Source organism: Perca flavescens, chromosome 16 (assembly GCF_004354835.1).
Source record: "Perca flavescens isolate YP-PL-M2 chromosome 16, PFLA_1.0, whole genome shotgun sequence".
In the NCBI taxonomy this organism is placed as follows: domain Eukaryota; kingdom Metazoa; phylum Chordata; class Actinopteri; order Perciformes; family Percidae; genus Perca; species Perca flavescens.
The window spans coordinates 25,941,473-25,962,674 of NC_041346.1; the positions used below are offsets into that span (position 1 = coordinate 25,941,473).

The window sequence follows — 21,202 nt, forward strand, 5'->3', positions numbered from 1 at the left end:
ATGTCGAAAAAGTGAGAAAAAAGTCATAGTATAGTATGTCGGAAAAATATGATAAAAACGCCATAGTATAGTATATCGAAAAAGTGAGAAAAAGTCTGAATAGTAGGCTATGTCGTAAACAGTCATAGTACAGAATGTCTAAAAAAAGTCATAGTATATTATGTCAAAATATGATAAAAAAGTCATAGTATAGCATGTCGAAAAAAGTCATAGTACAGCATGTGGAAAAGAGTCCAAAAAAGTTGAAAAAAGTCATAGTATAGTATGTCAAATAAAGTGAGAAAAAAGTCATAGTATAGTATGTCAAAAAATTTGATAAAAAAGTTATAGTATAGCATGTTGAATAAAGTCTAAAAAAAAGTCATAGTATAGTATGTCGAAAAAAGTGAGAAAAAAGTCATAGTATAGTATGTCAAAAAATATGATAAAAAAGTCATAGTATAGTATGTCGAAAAAAGTGAGAAAACAGTCATAGTACAGTATGTCTAAAAAAAGTCATAGTACAGTATGTCGAAAAAAAGTCATAGTATATTATGTCAAAAGATATGATAAAAAGTCATAGTATAGTATGTCGAAAAAAGTCATAGTATAGTATGTCAAAAAAAGTGAGAAAAAAGTCATAGTATAGTATGTCAAAAAATATGATAAAAAGTCATAGTATAGTATGTCGAAAAAGTGAGAAAACAGTCATAGTACAGTATGTCTAAAAAAGTCATAGTACAGTATGTCGAAAAAAAAAGTCATAGTATATTATGTCAAAAATATGATAAAAAAAGTCATAGTATAGCATGTCAAAAGATATGATAAAAAGTCATAGTATAGTATGTCGAAAAAAAGTCATAGTATAGTATGTCAAAAAAAGTCAGAAAAAAAGTCATAGTATAGTATGTCGAAAAGGTCAAATGAAGTCATAGTATAGTATGTCGAAAAAGTCAGAATAGTATGTCGAAAACAGTCATAGTATAGTATGTCTAAAAAACGCCATAGTATAGTATGTCGAAAAAGTTGAAAAAGTCATAGTATAGTATGTTGAAAAAGTGATAAAAAGTCATAGTATAATATGTCAAAAATATGATAAAAAGTCATAGTATAGTATGTCAAAAATATGATAAAAAAGTCATAGTATAGCATGTCGAAAAAAAGTCCAAAAAAGTTGAAAAAAAGTCATAGTACAGCATGTCGAAAAGTTGATAAAAGTCATAGTATAGTATGTCGAAAAAGTCGAAGAAGACATATGTCGAAAAAGTGTGAAAAAAAAGTCATAGAATAGAATGTCGAAAAAAAAGTCATAAAAAGTCATAGTATAGTATGTTGAAAAAAGTCATAGTATAGCATGTCGAACAAAGTCACAGTATAGTATGTCGAACAAAGTCACAGTATAGTATGTCGAAAAAGTCATAGTATAGTATGTAGAAAAGTCAAATGAAGTCATAGTATAGTATGTCGAAAAAGTGAGAAAAAGTCATAGAATAGTATGTTGAAAAACAGTCATAGTACAGTATGTCGAAAAAAGTCATAGTATATTATGTCAAAAATATGATAAAAAAGTCATAGTATAGCATGTCGAAAGAAGTCATAGTAGAGTATGTTTGAAAAATTTGAAAAAAACTAATTTAACAGTATGTCAAAAAATATGATCAAAAAGTCATAGTATAGCATGTCGAAAAAAAGTCCAAAAAAGTTGAAAAAAAGTTATAGTATGGTATGTCGAAAAAAGTCATAGTATAGTATGTCGAAAAAGTTGAAAAAAGTCATAGTATATTATGTTGAAAAAAGTGATAAAAAGTCATAGTATAGTATGTCAAAAATATGATAAAAAAGTCATAGTATAGTATGTCAAAAATATGATAAAAAAGTCATAGTATAGCATGTCAATAAAAGTCCCAAAAGTTGAAAAAGTCATAGTACAGCATGTCGAAAAAGTTGATAAAAGTCATAGTATGGTATGTCGAAAAAAAGTCATAGTATAGTATGTCAAAAAAGTCGAAGAAGTCATAGTATAACATGTCGAAAAAAAGTCACAGTATACGTAGTATGTTGAAAAAGTCGAAAGAAGACATATGTCGAAAAAAGTGTGAAAAAAGTCATAGAATAGAATGTCAAAACAAGTCATAAAAAGTCATAGTATAGTATGTCGAAAAAAAGTCATAGTATATTATGTTGAATAAAGTCATAAAAAGTCATAGTATAGTATGTTGAAAAAAGTCATAGTATATCATGTCGAAAGAAGTCATAGTATAGTATGTTTGAAAAATTTGAAAAAAACTAATTTAACAGTATGTCAAAAAATATGATCAAAAGGTCATAGTATAGCATGTCGAAAAAAGTCGAAAAGTCGATAAAAGTCATAGTTATTTATAGTATGTCGAAAAGAGTCATAGAATAGTATGTTGAAAAAGTTGAAAAAAGTCATGGTATAGTATGTTGAAAAAAGTGATAAAAAGTCATAGTATAGTATGTCAAAAATATGATAAAAAAGTCATAGTATAGTATGTCAAAAATATGATAAAAAAGTCATAGTATAGCATGTCGAAAAAAAGTCCAAAAAAGTTGAAAAAAAGTCATAGTACAGCATGTCGAAAAAGTTGATAAAAGTCATAGTATGGTATGTCGAAAAAGTTGAAAAAAGTCATAGTATATTATGTTGAAAAAAGTGATAAAAAGTCATAGTATAGTATGTCAAAAATATGATAAAAAAGTCATAGTATAGTATGTCAAAAATATGATAAAAAAGTCATAGTATAGTATGTCAAAAATATGATAAAAAAGTCATAGTATAGCATGTCAAAAAAAGTCCCAAAAAGTTGAAAAAAAGTCATGTACAGCATGTCGAAAAAGTTGATAAAAGTCATAGTATGGTATGTCGAAAAAAGTCATAGTATAGTATGTCAAAAAGGTCGAAAGAAGTCATAGTATAACATGTCGGAAAAAAGTCCCAGTATAGTATGTTGAAAAAGTCGAAAGAAGACATATGTCGAAAAAAGTGTGAAAAAAGTCATAGAATAGAATGTCGAAACAAGTCATAAAAAGTCATAGTATAGTATGTCGAAAAAAAGTCATAGTATATTATGTTGAATAAAGTCATAAAAAGTCATAGTATAGTATGTTGAAAAAAGTCATAGTATAGTATGTTGAAAAAGTCAAATGAAGTCATAGTATAATATGTCGAAAAAAGTGAGAAAAAAGTCATAGAATAGTATGTTGAAAACAGTCATAGTATATTATGTCAAAAAATATGATAAAAAAGTCATAGTATAGCATGTCAAAAGAAGTTATAGTATAGTATGTTGGAAAAATTTGAAAAAAACTAATTGAACAGTATGTCAAAAAATATGATCAAAAAGTCATAGTATGGCATGTCGAAAAAAGTCAAAAAGTCGATAAAAGTCATAGTTATTTATAGTATGTCTACAAAAAGTCATAGTATATTATGTCGAAAAAAGTCATAAAAAGTCATAGTATAGTATGTCGAACAAAGTCACAGTATAGTATGTTGAAAAAGTCATAGTATAGTATGTTGAAAAAGTCAAATGAAGTCATAGTATAGTATGTCGAAAAAAGTGAGAAAAAAGTCATAGAATAGTATGTTGAAAACAGTCATAGTACAGTATGTCGAAAAAAAGTCATAGTATAGCATGTCAAAAGATATGATAAAAAGTCATAGTATAGTATGTCGAAAAAAGTCATAGTATAGTATGTCGAAAAGAGTGAGAAAAAAGTCAGAATAGTATGTCGAAAACAGTCATAGTATAGTATGTCTAAAAAACGTCATAGTATAGTATGTTGAAAAAAGTGAGAAAAAAAGTCATAGAATAGTATATCGAAAACAGTCATAGTATAGTATGTCAAAAAATATGATAAAAAGTCATAGTATAGTATGTTGAAAAAAGTGAGAAAAAAGTCACAGTATAGTATGTCGAACAAAGTCACAGTATAGTATGTCAAAAAGTCATAGTATAGTATGTTGAAAAATCAAATGAAGTCATAGTATAGTATGTTGAAAAAAGTGATGAAAAAGTCATAGAATAGTATGTCGAAAACAGTCATAGTACAGTATGTCTAAAAAAAGTATTTTTTTGGAAAAAACAAATACAGCCTAGATTCTATTTAGATGTAGGGAGTAAAGCATGTTACAAAAATTACCACAAATATGTCAAAAAATAGGATAAAAAAGTCACAGTATAGCATGTCGAAAAAAGTCATAGTATAGTATGTTGAAAAAGTCATAGTATAGCATGTCAAAAAGGTCAAATGAAGTCATAGTACAGTATGTCGAAAAAAGTGAGAATAAATTCATAGTATAGCATGTAAAAAAATATGATAAAAACGTCATAGTATAGCATGTTGAAAAAAGTGAGAAAAAAAGTCATAGTATAGTATGTCGAAAAGGTAAAATGAAGTCATAGTATAGTATGTCGAAAAAATATGATAAAAACGTCATAGTATAGTATATCGAAAAAAGTGAGAAAAAAAGTCATAGAATAGTATGTTGAAAACAGTCATAGTATATTATGTCATAAAATATAATAAAAAAGTCATAGTATAGCATGTCGAAAGAAGTCATAGTATAGTATGTTGGAAAAATTTGAAAAAAACTAATTGAACAGTATGTACAAAAATATGATCAAAAAGTCATAGTATAGCATGTCGAAAAAAGTCGAAAAGTCGATAAAAGTCATAGTTATTTATAGTATGTCGAAAATACACTATTATGTCGAAAAAAGTCATAAAAAGTCATAGTATAGTATGTCGAACAAAGTCACAGTATAGTATGTCGAAAAAGTCATAGTATAGTATGTTGAAAAAGTCAAATGAAGTCATAGTATAGTATGTCGAAAAAAGTCAGAAAAAAGTCATAGAATAGTATGTTGAAAACAGTCATAGTACAGTATGTCGAAAAAAAGTCATAGTATATTATGTCAAAAAATATGATAAAAAAGTCATAGTATAGCATGTCGAAAGAAGTCATAGTATAGTATGTTGGAAAAATTTGAAAAAAACTAATTGAACAGTATGTCAAAAAATATGATCAAAAAGTCATAGTATAGCATGTCGAAAAAAGTCAAAAAGTCGATAAAAGTCATAGTTATTTATAGTATGTCGAAAAGAGTCATAGAATAGTATGTCGAAAAAGCTGAAAAAAGTCATAGTATAGTATGTTGAAAAAAGTGATAAAAAGTCATAGTATAGTATGTCAAAAATTTGATAAAAAAGTCATAGTATAGTATGTCAAAAATATGAAAAAAAGTCATAGTATAGCATGTCGAAAAAAAGTCCAAAAAAGTTGAAAAAAAGTCATAGTACAGCATGTCGAAAAAGTTGATAAAAGTCATAGTATAGTATGTCGAAAAAGTCATAGTATAGTATGTCGAAAAAGTCATAGTATAGTATGTCAAAAAGGTCGAAAGAAGTCATAGTATAACATGTCGAAAAAAAGTCACAGTATAGTATGTCGAAAAAGTCGAAAGAAGACATGTCGAAAAAAGTGTGAAAAAAGTCATAGAATAGAATGTCGAAAAAAGTCATAAAAAGTCATAGTATAGTATGTCGAAAAAAAGTCATAGTATATTATGTCGAAAAAAGTCATAAAAAGTCATAGTATAGTATGTTGAAAAAAGTCATAGTATAGCATGTCGAACAAAGTCACAGTATAGTATGTCGAAAAAGTCATAGTATAGTATGTTGAAAAAGTCAAATGAAGTCATAGTATAGTATGTCGAAAAAAATCATAGAATAGTATGTTGAAAACAGTCATAGTACAGTATGTCGAAAAAAAGTCATAGTATATCATGTCAAAAAATATGATAAAAAAGTCATAGTATAGCATGTCAAAAGCAGTCATAGTATAGTATGTTGGAAAAATTTGAAAAAAACTAATTGAACAGTATGTCAAAAAATACGATCAAGAAGTCATAATATAGCATGTCGAAAAAAGTCGAAAAGTCGATAAAAGTAATAGTTATTTATAGTATGTAGAAAAAAGTCATAGAATAGTATGTCGAAAACAGTCATAGTACAGTATGTCGAAAAAAAGTATTTTTTTGTAAAAAACAAATACAGCCTAGATTCTATTTAGATGTAGGGAGTAAATCATGTTACAAAACATTACCACAAATATGTCAAAAAATAGGATAAAAAAGTCACAGTATAGCATGTCGAAAAGGTCAAATGAAGTCATAGTATAGTATGTCGAAAAAGTCGAAAGAAGACATGTCGAAAAAAGTGTGAAAAAAGTCATAGAATAGAATGTCGAAAAAAGTCATAAAAAGTCATAGTATAGTATGTCAAAAAAAAGTCATAGTATATTATGTCGAAAAAAGTCATAAAAAGTCATAGTATAGTATGTTGAAAAAAGTCATAGTATAGCATGTCGAACAAAGTCACAGTATAGTATGTCGAAAAAGTCATAGTATAGTATGTTGAAAAAGTCAAATGAAGTCATAGTATAGTATGTCGAAAAAAGTCATAGTATAGCATGTAAAAAAATATGATAAAAACATCATAGTACTGTATAGTATGTCGAAAAGAGTCATAGCATAATATGTCAAAAAAAGTGAGAATAAAAGTCATAAAATAGTATGTCGAAAAAATATGATCAAAGAGTCATAGTATAGCATGTTGAAAGAAGTCATAGTATAGTATGTTGGAAAAATTTGAAAAAAACTAATTGAACAGTATGTAAGAAAATATGATCAAAAAGTCATAGTATAGCATGTCGAAAAAAGTCGAAAAGTCGATAAAAGTCATAGTTATTTATAGTTTGTCGAAAATACACTATTATGTCGAAAAAAGTCATAAAAAGTCATAGTATAGTATGTCGAACAAAGTCAGAGTATAGTATGTCGAAAAAGTCATAGTATAGTATGTTGAAAAAGTCAAATGAAGTCATAGTATAGTATGTCAAAAAAAGTGAGAAAAAAGTCATAGAATAGTATGTTGAAAACAGTCATAGTACAGTATGTCGAAAAAAAGTCATAGTATATTATGTCAAAAAATATGATAAAAAAGTCATAGTATAGCATGTCGAAAGAAGTCATAGTATAGTATGTTGGAAAAATGTGAAAAAAACTAATTGAACAGTATGTCAAAAAATATGATCAAAAAGTCATAGTATAGCATGTCGAAAAAAGTCAAAAAGTCGATAAAAGTCATAGTTATTTATAGTATGTCGAAAAGAGTCATAGAATAGTATGTCGAAAAAAGTGAGAATAAAAGTCATAAAATAGTATGTCGAAAAAATATGATCAAAAAGTCATAGTATAGCATGTCGAAAGAAGTCACAGTATAGTATGTCGAAAAAGTCATAGTATAGTATGTTGAAAAAGTCAAATGAAGTCATAGTATAGTATGTCGAAAAAAGTGAGAAAAAAGTCATAGAATAGTATGTTGAAAACAGTCATAGTACAGTATGTCGAAAAAAAGTCATAGTATATTATGTCAAAAAATATGATAAAAAAGTCATAGTATAGCATGTCGAAAGAAGTCATAGTATAGTATGTTGGAAAAATTTGAAAAAAACTAATTGAACAGTATGTAAAAAAATATGATCAAAAAGTCATAGTATAGCATGTCGAAAAAAGTCGAAATGTCGATAAAAGTCATAGTTATTTATAGTATGTCGGAAATACACTATTATGTCGAAAAAAGTCATAAAAAGTCATAGTATAGTATGTCGAACAAAGTCACAGTATAGTATGTCGAAAAAGTCATAGTATAGTATGTTGAAAAAGTCAAATGAAGTCATAGTATAGTATGTTGAAAAAAGTGAGAAAAAAGTCATAGAATAGTATGTTGAAAACAGTCATAGTACAGTATGTCGAAAAAAAGTCATAGTATATTATGTCAAAAAATATGATAAAAAAGTCATAGTATAGCATGTCGAAAGAAGTCATAGTATAGTATGTTGGAAAAATTTGAAAAAAACTAATTGAACAGTATGTCAAAAAATATGATCAAAAAGTCATAGTATAGCATGTCAAAAAGTCAAAAAGTTGATAAAAGTCATAGTTATTTATAGTATGTCGAAAAGAGTTATAGAATAGTATGTCGAAAAAGTTGAAAAAAGTCTTAGTATAGTATGTTGAAAAAAGTTATAAAAAGTCATAGTATAGTATGTCAAAAATATGATAAAAAAGTCATAGTATAGTATGTCAAAAATATGATAAAAAAGTCATAGTATAGCATGTCGAAAAAAAGTCCAAAAAAGTTGAAAAAAAGTCATAGTACAGCATGTCAAAAAAGTTGATAAAAGTCATAGTATAGTATGTCGAAAAAGTCATAGTATAGTATGTCGAAAAAGTCATAGTATAGTATGTCAAAAAGGTCGAAAGAAGTCATAGTATAACATGTCGAAAAAAAGTCACAGTATAGTATGTCGAAAAAGTCGAAAGAAGACATGTCGAAAAAAGTGAGAAAAAGTCATAGAATAGAATGTCGAAAAAAGTCATAAAAAGTCATAGTATAGTATGTCGAAAAAAAGTCATAGTATATTATGTCGAAAAAAGTCATAAAAAGTCATAGTATAGTATGTTGAAAAAAGTCATAGTATAGCATGTCGAACAAAGTCACAGTATAGTATGTCGAAAAAGTCATAGTATAGTATGTTGAAAAAGTCAAATGAAGTTATAGTATAGTATGTCGAAAAAAGTCATAGAATAGTATGTTGAAAACAGTCATAGTACAGTATGTCGAAAAATGTCATAGTATATCATGTCAAAAAATATGATAAAAAAGTCATAGTATAGCATGTCAAAAGCAGTCATAGAATAGTATGTTGGAAAAATTTGAAAAAAACTAATTGAACAGTATGTCAAAAAATACGATCAAAAAGTCATAGTATAGCATGTCGAAAAAAGTCGATAAAAGTAATAGTTATTTATAGTATGTAGAAAAAAGTCATAGAATAGTATGTCGAAAACAGTCATAGTACAGTATGTCGAAAAAAAGTATTTTTTTGTAAAAAACAAATACAGCCTAGATTCTATTTAGATGTAGGGAGTAAAGCATGTTACAAAACATTACCACAAATATGTCAAAAAATAGGATAAAAAAGTCACAGTATAGCATGTCGAAAAGGTCAAATGAAGTCATAGTATTGTATGTCGAAAAAGTCGAAAGAAGACATGTCGAAAAAAGTGTGAAAAAAGTCATAGAATAGAATGTCGAAAAAAGTCATAAAAAGTCATTGTATAGTATGTCGAAAAAAAGTCATAGTATATTATGTCGAAAAAAGTCATAAAAAGTCATAGTATAGTATGTTGAAAAAAGTCATAATATAGCATGTCGAACAAAGTCACAGTATAGTATGTCGAAAAAGTCATAGTATAGTATGTTGAAAAAGTCAAATGAAGTCATAGTATAGTATGTCAAAAAAAGTCATAGTATAGCATGTCAAAAAATATGATAAAAACATCATAGTATAAGTATGTCAAAAAAAGTCATAGTATAGTATGTCGAAAAAAGTGAGAATAAAAGTCATAAAATAGTATGTCGAAAAAATATGATCAAAAAGTCATAGTATAGCATGTCGAAAAAAGTCAAAAAGTCGATAAAAGTCATAGTTATTTATAGTATGTCAAAAAGAGTCATAGAATAGTATGTCGAAAAAGTTGAAAAAAGTCATAGTATATTTTATCGAAAAAAGTGAGAAAAAAAGTTAGAATAGTAGGCTATGTCGTAAACAATCATAGTACAGAATGTCAAAAAAAGTCATAGTATATTATGTCAAAAAATATGATAAAAAAGTCATAGTATAGCATGTCGAAAAAAGTCATAGTACAGCATGTCGAAAAGAGTCCAAAAAAGTTGAAAAAAAGTCATAGTATAGCATGTTGAATAAAGTGAGAAAAAAGTCATAGTATAGTATGTCAAAAAATATGATAAAAAAGTCATAGTACAGCATGTCGAAAAGAGTCCAAAAAGTTGAAAAAAAGTCATAGTGTAGCATGTCCAATAAAGTGAGAAGAAGAAGTAGAAGAACATAGTATAGTATGTCAAAAAATATGATAAAAAAGTCAATATGTCAAAAAAGTTATAGTATAGCATGTCGAAAAAGTCACAGAATAGTATGTCGAAAAAGTCATAGTATAGTATGTCGAAAAAAGTCATAGTATAGTATGTCAAAAAATATGATAAAAAAGTCAATATGTCAAAAAAGTTATAGTATACGGTAGCATGTCGAAAAAAGTCACAGAATAGTATGTCGAAAAAGTCATAGTATAGTATGTCGAAAAAAGTCATAGTATATCCATCCATCCATCTTCGTCCGCTTATCCGGTGTCGGGTCGCGGGGGGAGCAGCTCCAGCAGGGGACCCCAAACTTCCCTTTCCCGAGCAACATTAACCAGCTCCGACTGGGGGATCCCGAGGCGTTCCCAGGCCAGGTTGGAGATATAATCCCTCCACCTAGTCCTGGGTCTTCCCCGAGGCCTCCTCCCAGCTGGACGTGCCTGGAACACCTCCCTAGGGAGGCGCCCAGGGGGCATCCTTACCAGATGCCCGAACCACCTCAACTGGCTCCTTTCGACGCAAAGGAGCAGCGGCTCTACCGAGCTCCTCACGGATGACTGAGCTTCTCACCCTATCTCTAAGGGAGACGCCAGCCACCCTCCTGAGGAAACCCATTTCGCCGCTTGTACCCTGGATCTCGTTCTTTCGGTCATGACCCAGCCTTCATGACCATAGGTGAGGGTAGGAACGAAAACTGACCGGTAGATCGAGAGCTTTGCCTTCTGGCTCAGCTCTCTTTTCGTCACAACGGTGCGATAGATTGAATGCAATACCGCACCCGCTGCGCCCGATTCTCCGACCAATCTCCCGCTCCATTGTCCCCTCACTCGCGAACAAAACCCCAAGGTACTTGAACTCCTTCACTTGGGGTAAGGACTCATTCCCTACCTGGAGAAGGCATTCCATCGGTTTCCTGCTGAGAACCATGGCCTCAGATTTAGAGGTGCTGATCCTCATCCCAACCGCTTCACACTCGGTTGCGAACCGATCCAGTGAGTGCTGAAGGTCGCAGGCCGATGATGCCATCAGGACCACATCATCTGCAAAGAGCAGCGATGAGATCCCCAGCCCACCAAACTGCAACCCCTCCCCACCCGACCACGCCTCGATATCCTGTCCATAAATATTACAAACAGGATTGGTGACAAAAGCGCAGCCCTGGCGGAGGCCAACCCTCACCTGAAACGAGTCCGACTTACTACCGAGAACCCGGACACAGCTCTCACTTTGGTCATACAGAGATTGGATGGCTCTGAGTAGAGACCCCTCACCCCATACTCCCGCGGCACCTCCCACAGTATCTCCTGGGAACCCGGTCATACGCCTTCTCCAAATCTACAAAACACATGTAGACCGGTTGGGCATACTCCCAGGCTCCCTCCAGGATCCTTGCGAGAGTGAAGAGCTGGTCCGTTGTTCCACGACCAGGACGGAATCCGCATTGTTCCTCCTCAACCCGAGGTTCGACTATCGGCCGAACCCTCCTTTCCAGCACCTTGGAGTAGACTTTACCAGGGAGGCTGAGAAGTGTGATACCCCTATAATTGGCACACACCCTATGGTCCCCCCTTTTTAAAAGGGGAACCACCACCCCAGTCTGCCACTCCTTTGGCACCGTCCCCAGACTTCCACGCAATGTTGAAAAGGCGTGTCAACCAGGACAGCCCCTCCACACCCAGAGCCTTGAGCATTTCTGGACGGATCTCATCAATCCCGGGCTTTGCCACTGTGTAGTTGTTTGACTACATCAGTGACTTCCGCCTGGGAAATCGACGACAATCCCCCATTATCCTCCAGCTCTGCCTCTAACATAGAGGGCGTATTAGTCGGATTCAGGAGTTCCTCAAAGTGCTCCTTCCACCGCCCTATTACCTCCTCAGTTGAGGTCAACAGTGTCCCATCCTTACTGTACACAGCTTGGATGGTTCCCCGCCCCCTCCTGAGGTGGCGAACAGTTTTCCAGAAGCACTTTGGTGCTGACCGAAAGTCCTTCTCCATGTCTTCTCCAAACTTCTCCCACACCCGCTGCTTTGCCTCTTTCACGGCAGAGGCTGCAGCCCTTCGGGCCCTTCGGTACCCTGCAACTGCCTCCGAGTCCTCCGGGATAACATATCCCGGAAAGACTCCTTCTTCAGTCGGACGGCTTCCCTGACCACCGTGTCCACCACGGTGTTCGTGGGTTACCGCCCCTTGAGGCACCTAAGACCCTAAGACCACAGCTCCTCGCCGCAGCTTCAGCAATGGAAACTTTGAACATTGTCCACTCGGGTTCAATGCCCCCAGCCTCCACAGGGATACACGAAAAGCTCCGCCGGAGGTGTGAGTTGAAAGTCTGTTGGACAGGGGCTCCTCCAGACGTTCCCAATTTACCCGCACTACACGCTTGGGCTTACCAGGTCTGTCCAGAGTCTTCCCCACCCTCTGACCCAACTCACCACCAGATGGTGATCGGTTGACAGCTCTGCCCCTCTCTTCACCCGAGTGTCCAAAACATACGGCCTCAGATCAGATGAAACGATTATGAAATCGATCATTGACCTTCGGCCTAGGGTGCTCTGGTACCAGGTACACTTATGAGCATCCCTATGTTCGAACATGGTGTTTGTTATAGACAATCCATGACTAGCACAGAAGTCCAACAACAAACAACCACTCTGGTTTAGATCAGGGAGGCCGTTCCTCCCAATCACGCCTCCAGGTGTCTCCATCATTGCCCACGTGTGCGTTGAAGTCCCCAGCAGAACAATGGAGTCCCCCACTGGAGCCCCATGCAGGACTCCAGTCAAGGTCTCCAAGAAGGCCGAATACTCCGAACTCCTGTTTGGTGCATATGCACAAACAACAGTCAGAGCTTTCCCCACAACCCGCAGGCGTGGGGAGGCGACCCTCTCGTCCACCGGGTAAACTCCAACACAGCGGGCGCCAGCCGGGGCTTGTGAGTATCCCCACACCCGCCCGGGCGCCTCACACCCTGGGCAACTCCGAGAAGAAAAGAGTCCAACCCCTATCCAGGAGTATGGTTCCAGAACCAAGACTGTGCGTAGAGGTAAGCCCCACCAGATCTAACCGTAGCGCCCCACCTCCCGCACCAGTTCCGCCTCCTTCCCCACAAAGAGGTGACGTTCCACGTCCCCAGAGCCAGCGTCTGCCGCCCGGATCTGGTCCGTCGAGGCCCCTGACCTTCACTGCCACCCATGTGGCAGTGAAGGTAAACGGGAGCTAAGTTATGTAGAGATTTGAAGACAAAGAGCAGGATTTTGAAATCTATTCTCTGTCGAACGGGCAACCAGTGTAGAGATTTGAGGATAGGGGTGATATGGTCATATTTGCGACAGTTAAAAATAAGTCTGGCCGCAGCATTTTGAACTAACTGAAGACGGGCAGTCTATAGTATAGTATGTTGAAAAAAGTGATAAAAAAGTCATAGTATAGTATGTCGAAAATATGATAAAAAAGTCATAGTATAGCATGTTGAAAAAAAGTCATAGTATAGCATGTCAAAAAAAGTGAGAAAAAAAGTCATAGTATAGTATGTTGAAAAAAGTCATAGTATAACATGTTGAAAAAAGAAAATAGTATATTATGTCAAAAAATATTATAAAAAAGTCATAGTATAGAATGTTGAAAAAAGTCATAGTATAACATGTTGAAAAAAGAAAATAGTATATTATGTCAAAAAATATTATAAAAAAGTCATAGTATAACATGTCGAAAAAAGTCATAGTACAGTATGTCGAAAAAAGTGATAAAAAAGTCATAGTATAGCATGTCGAAAAAGTCGAAAAAAAGTCATAGTATAGTATGTCGAAAAAGTCACAGTATAATATGTCGAAAAGGTCGAAAGAAGTCATAGTATAGTATGTCAAAAAAAGTGATAAAAAAGTCATCGTATATTGAAAAAAGTGATTAAAAAAAAGTCAATGTATAGTATGTTGAAAAGTCATAGTATAGTATGTCGAAAAAATAAGAGGAAAAAAGACAAACGCGTCACATGGGTCTGGCTTCTCCCGGATTTCACAACAGAGCATAATGGCGGCTCGTTCAGAATACAATCTCGTATTTTACAAAAATAGTTCACCGAAACATGTTTCTGAAAACATTTTAAGCGAGAAATAGGCCATACGGTTGGTGAATCTATCTGTTGTTTTGATTGACAAAGGTCAGTTTAATAGATTTTCGTCAGATTTTGAGAGGCAGCGAGACGAGCCGACCACTCGTCATTTCCGGTAAGTGTTTTACCATAAGTGTTCCTTTTGGGACAATACTAACCATTGAAAGTGGCCACAACGGCAGGAAGTGCACATTATGCGGAATGAGACAAAGCCATAGTATAGCATGTTGAATAAAGTTTAAAAAAAGCCAAAGTATAGTATGTCGAAAAAAGTCATAGTATATAGCATGTCGAAAAAGTCGAAAAATAATTCACAGCACAGCCTGTCGAAAAAAGTCATAGTATAGTATGTCAAAAAATATGAGAAAAAAGACATAGTATAGCATGTCGAAAAAAGTCAAGAAAAGTCATAGTATAGTATGTCAAAAAATATGAGAAAAAAGTCATAGTATAGCATGTCGAAAAAAGTCAAGAAAAGTCATAGTATAGTATGTCAAAAAATATGAGAAAAAAGTCATAGTATAGCATGTCAAAAAAAGTCAAGAAAAGTCATAGTATAGTATGTCAAAAAAAGTCAGTACAGTATGTTGAAAAAGTTGAAAAAAGTCATAGTATAGTATGTAAAAAAAGTCATAGTATAGCATGTCGGAAAAAGCGATAAAGTCATAATATAGTATGTCAAAAAAGTCGAAAAAAGTCATAGACTATGTCGAAAAAATTCATAGTATAGTTGTTGAAAAAAATCATGAAAAGTCAAGTATGTCGTAAAAACGTCACTAAAAGTAATTGTAATAAAAGTAATCTTCATAAGTCGAAAGTTGAATTAAAGTACAGTACAGTATGTCGAAAAAAGACCCAAAAAAGTCACTGTATAGTATGTCGTAAGTCATAAAAAGTCATAGTATAGGACCTCTTTTTTGTTTCTGGTCCTTTAAGAGGAGGAATTCTTCAGATACAGACTGTACTGTAGCCACACCGGTTACAGAGCTGTAAAGGATGAGGTTTAAAGATAAGGCAACGGGTTCAGAGAGCTTATCTTTAAAAAACCCTGATAGAGGGAGCACAGGGTCTGGCATTGTACAGCAACCTGTTGATAATTAACAAATATATCTGAAGTATTGATGAGCACCTCTCAGAAAGTGATCTCAGGGAAGTAATTCGGGACCAAAGTCCATCAATCGTTGCCCTACAAAGTATTAAAAAAACTTGGCATGATGAGTTAGTCACTTTAAAAAAGAAATGTTTTAGCAATAAGCTGCATTTCCAGAAATAAAAAGTCATCACGCTGTTTTTCTGTCAAGTGGTTTGAACTATTTTCTCTCAAAACCTTTTTAAGTTGAAATAATTGCAATATATGACTCAAGATGTTAAAATAGTAGTGAATCAAATCTGATCAAACCCCACCCACACAGAGTACCGTATTAAACTCTCATATCATACCTGAAGATTATTTCCTGTTTAGTCATTAATATTTATATTAATAGTATATTATATAGAGACATACATAAGGGCTATGTTTTCATGGGGTTTTAAACACAAAAAGGCTGCAGACCAAGTGGAATGTAAATCTATAATGCTGTCTCCGGACAAATGTCAAAGAAAACGCTGTTTGGTGATTATCTAATTGCTAAATGTGTGAAATGGGTATCTCAATAATTGACAAGGAAGTGTCCACCCAGCTGCGATGACATCAGCTCTGATTAGTAAAAGTGTGTGGATGGAAGTCAAAGTGCTGAGAGCAGACCAGGCCATAAATTGTGATTTCATTACGGTTTAATTTATAAACTAGTCTGTCAGGTCACAACACAAACAACCAAATCTCCTGCCTCAAAAACTTGACTTTACAGTAAGATATTAACAAGTGGCTCACAATGGGCTTTTTTTTGTGGGGCACATTAAGCAGGGGAGTTCAAGGGGTCCTCCCCCAAGAAAGTTTGAGCGTAAAAGACATCAATTCCTGCATTCTGATACATTTTTAGGCACCAATTTATCGTAAAAATGGCTATATTTATGGAAAGGAAATCACAAAATTCTGGTGGCAGGTAACAATTCAAAATACAAAATATATTGGAATATCTTTATATTCAGTATTCCAGTAAGGGGGCTTCCACATCCAGGACATGGTCCCGGATAGACTACACTTGATTTAAAAATAATTAAAATTAAAACGTTCAATCAGATCTTTCACTTAAGAAAAAGAGGCAATACCACAATACACACAAATACTCTGTTACAAGTAAAAGCCCTGCATTTAAAATGTTACTGAAACAAAAGTAGAATATAGTATGAGCCTCAAAAGCAGAAGCAGAATTTCAGAATGTATATTAAATTATTGAAATGATTGAACCTCTTTAATGTTACAGCTGGGCTTATTTATTTTCGTAGAGCAGTAGTGGTAGTGTGCACATCCCCACCGGTGAGGTGCAGGGCAAAAAGGGACTGGATAGCAGCATCTTATTCTTTTTAGCTTGTGAATTTTACCACGGGATCAATAAAGTCTTATCTTCATCCATAATAATAAATCACCATTATTTGTTCATTATTAACTGAATCTGCAAAATAACTTAAGCTATCAAACAAATGTAGTATAGTTAAAAGGACAATATTTGCCATTTATAGTTGAGTAGAAGTATAAGGTAGAAAATAAAAAATACTCAAGTAAAGTACAAGTACCTCAAAATTGTACTTAAGTAGCCTACAGTATTTCAGTAAATGTAAACGTTGACATGTTCAGTCTACGTGATGGAAACTTGTCAGTGTTGTAACCTTGCTAAGCTGTCACAGATAAGCTGACCTGCTGGAGTTGAATGAGAAACTCTATTTTCATCTTCATAATGGTTGCTCTTGAAAAAGACATGCAAAGCCACAAACTGCTCCTCCGAGGCCAGTATTAGAGACACTGTGGTTTGTGCAGTTTCAAAGAGGAAATATGTAAACATGGAGGATGGGGCTATTAGCCTTCAGTTTTCTTCTCTTCAATCTCTGCTCATTGTCTGCAGTGGCCTTTAATGCTTTTGGTTGCTACAAATGACATGAAGATTCACTAAAGCTTCCTACTTTTTGTCATTTTTTGTTAAATTTTAACTGTTTTAACCTGTTTTATTTATTCTTTATTTTTTTAAATCTAGTAGTCTGAATTTTAGTGCATTTTTAAAAAATTGTTTACCGTTAAGCACTTTGTAACTCTGTTCAGTAAAGTGCTTTATAAATAAATTTATTATTATTATAATTATTAAGGATTCTTTTATATATATCATTTATTTGATATAAATGTCCTGAATATCAACTCTATCTGAGACAGATCAGTGGGTACAGACTGCAATAGCAATGTTTTTCTATAGTCACTACACAAGTAATGTGTATCACCACCCAGTGCATTACAAATAAATAAAAAAAATACGTATTATTTACAAAAAGTGGACCAGCAGCTACAGTAAAGAGAACTGAGAACGCAGTAAAAATGCACTGGTACATGAAACCTTTCACCACCGGACAGAGCCTCTAAAAAAGCACGGCACTTATCAAAAATGGACACCTTACTGGAATGACAGCTGATCAAATCTATGTTTAGCTATCACAACACAGATGGGGATTTACAAACATTTCAAATGTCAAAGGCCACGGAGGAGCTGACCTCTGGGTTTGAATGCCACGGGATTCATTGTGATGCTAATCCTGTATTATCCAGTCAGAACCTAAAATAAACCGAGCGCTCTGAAGAATGAGCTGTAATCCCCATCACCGAGCCCCGTGTGCTCCTGTTCTGAGCCGGGATGTTATGTCAGTCAGAGATGCACAGCTAAATGAAATGAGAGGGAATATGAACAGGTACAACAGATATCATAAAGGGATTTGCAGAGTTGATTTGACATGTTTTCTGCAACATAGAAACAAACAAATGCATGTACACAGCCCACAGGAGCTGGAATGAACACACACACACCTAAGCACAGAATAATGGAGAGTAAATGTGAGTAAATGTTAAGTGTGAGTGCAATTTAAAGGAATAGTTTAGAGAGCCAGGCTAACTGAGCCAGGCTAGCTGTTTCCCTGTTTCCAGTCTTTGTGCTAAGCTAAGCTAAGCTAACTGGCTGTAGCTTTATATTTACTGTACCTGCATGAGAGTGGTATGAATATTCTCATTTAACTCTCGGCAAGAAAGCAAATTAGCATATTTACCAAAATGTCAGACTATTCCTTTTAATAAAGTAACTGATAAAAACAAAACAAATAATGCAAAAGTAGAGATCTTTTTAGACTATTTCAAAATGCAATAGAGCAAAGTACATGACTTTTAGTTACAAAACAAGCTTTTAAATCAGGATTACCCCTACTATTGCAAATCTACTTACATGTATGACTTGTATACATTCACTAATGTATAGGCTGATGGAATTTGTTAGAATTTGCTTTAAGGAGCTTTGGACCCAAAATGCCCATGAAAGTCCAGATGGCAACTTGATGAGGTAAAGAACTTGGGAGTCGTGATCTCTGTAGTATGTAGGACTGCAAATGAAGCAGCTTGATCCAGTCATATGTGAGGTTCAACATGCAGGTTTTAACATGCTATAAGCACAGCTACAATCCTCTTAGGCTGAGGTCCAACTTGACGTACAGCTGTAGCAATCTAATGAAATGTATTTTGCCGTAATGCTCTCATTGTTAAGCTAAAGGAGAAATGAACATGCACTGTAATGTGAAGGATTACAAGATCACTTGATTTGGGCTAAAAAGAAAGGAAAGCAGAACAGGCTTTTGATCTCTTTTGTATACAGAACATAAGAGATCAAAATTTAGCTTAAATTAGCTTCAACGCTCAAATAATTCAGTTAAATGTAGCTGTAAGCTCTGCTTTATTGGCTTTCAATCAGGTCAGACATCTGGCCTCTGGGCTTTTCATGTAATTGCTCTGCTTTCTAAAATGGACAATACCATAAAATCTATACATTTGATCAAATCCTTAGTGATTAACCAAATGAGCGCGTCATGAAATAGGGATCCATTAGAGGAGATCACTCACCGTCTTGATAGGTCATAAACCCCCCCCACCATGCATGTTGTGTGTACATGGGAGGTCACTGACCCTCTCTCATTTTCCACACTTTCATTTTAATGACACGTCGGATGGCTGTATTCATTGATTAAGCCATTAAGTCCACAGATGTCAGGAGATGATCACAATGATTAATGATTATAATGGGATATAATTTACCGCAATCCCTCGTGTTTATGTATGTGAATCTACAGTATCATGCCTATAAAAAGCTTAGCATTTTTAGTAATAATATAATATCCTACCAAGACATTAACTCATTTTAACTGTTGGGTTAATGGATGTGCAGTTACTGTAGTTTACCTTTAAATGATATTGTGAATCAATTACAAATCTATACAAATATGTAAAGATTACAACCGGTCAAGATAAAAAATGAATCGCAATGCAATTTTTAAACGACCTAGTGCTTAATCTTTTGATTTCACTTGTTTTGACTTCAGACGTCACTACATCTTCTAAGTTTATTTATTTAGAGATATTTTTTTCTATTTAGTTCTTGTGATGTGGGATTTGTTTTGTTTTAAATAAATTTTTAATTTAATTTTAGTTATTTAAGATTAAATGCAATTTCAGTTGCACATGTGATAAGAGGACACATCTGTTGTTTTGCACAGTTTATATTATTAAAGGAATATTTGTCAGTCATTTGCATCTTATTCTATTAAAAAAATTGTGAGAAAATCTTATCGTGAACTTAAAATCGTGAATCATGAGTTTAGTGTATTGTTACATTGTTACAATATTAAAATTCATAGTTTTTCTACTTTTTTCCCCTAAAAGGTTTATAGGTTCTTAAGAGACCAGCATTATAGTTAGTTAATTTTACATTGCTATTTCACATTTCAAGTACATTTACTCTAGTACACTTTTGAGGTACTTGTACTTTGAGTATTTCCATTTCATGCTATATTCTTCTACTCCACTGTTACATTTTGGTAGCCAGTATTGTATTTTTAATCCACTACAATTATCTGATAGCTTTAGTTACTTTGCAGATTATTATCAGGTTATTAGCTAATACAAAATATAAATCAACTTATAAACTATGATATATTAATATAGGTTTAGCTATCCACCAGCAGTATATAAGTAATTAAAATAAGCTCCACTTTTACCAGCTGCAACATTAAAGTGATGAACACACAATAATGCATCGCTAATTATAAACCAGTAAATTGAATGGGCCGATCTGAAATAGGCCATTATGCATAATAACTTTTTGAATGCAGGACTAGTATCGGAGTAGCCTACTTCCTCCACCACTACGTTATAGATTCCCCACACGGTTTAACACAGGTGATTATCAGACAGGGCATAGTTACCTGTTCTCTCCGCTTGTCTGCTGTCAATCTGGCTAGCTAGCTAAATCCAGTTTAACCGCATTGTCCTTCTCTCAGAAAGATGCTTCAAATACTGAAAACCTGTTCCTGACACACGGGAAGCAAACAAAAAGCCATTTTGTTCCTGTAGAACCACTCCACGTTATATCTGATTCATTTTAACAGCAGGTTGGTTTATACTTACTCCGCAGCGATGTGGCGTAAAGGTGGAGTAAAGGTGGTATAAGGACGGGCAATGCGAGACGTTTATCGTTAAATACCAACATCCCGTAGCTGGTGGGCACCACACCGAGATTTTTAATATCAATTTTCTTCAAGGGACTGTTTTTAAATGTGTATTGTAGAAGATAATCACCGTTGTTCATGGTGACTTCAGTTAATATCTTCTTTAAAATACGCGGACAAGATACAATCAAATTGCAGCTGGGCAACGGCCAACTGCTTTGAGCATGCGTAGTTCTTCCCACGCTCTGGGTCTCCTGTAAATTGAGAGAATAAACTCTAGGATTGTTAGCATATTAGCACATAGATATCAAATATACGTGTAGCTATATCTATAATATTAGCATGCTGGCGTTAGCATTTAGCTCAAAAGCAACCAGCAACACTGGGCACAAATAAAACCTAGCTAGCATAGCTTAGCTACTGTTCGGCCTCACGTTGTGTCACTGTACCTAGCATGTAATA

At 33.9% G+C, this 21,202-nt stretch overlaps 1 long non-coding RNA gene across 1 annotated transcript in view; it reads right to left on the reverse strand.

The window, feature by feature from the left end:
• LOC114570517 (uncharacterized) overlaps positions 1–20,973 on the reverse strand; it is a 42,581-nt gene extending 21,608 nt beyond the window's left edge. Inside the window, exons 1-2 of the long non-coding RNA XR_003694544.1 lie at positions 20,700–20,973; positions 20,498–20,602 (exon numbers count right to left, since the gene is read on the reverse strand). This is a non-coding gene — a long non-coding RNA (uncharacterized LOC114570517). The remainder of the gene's footprint in view (positions 1–20,497; positions 20,603–20,699) is intronic.
• Between the last annotated feature and the right edge of the window lie 229 nt (positions 20,974–21,202).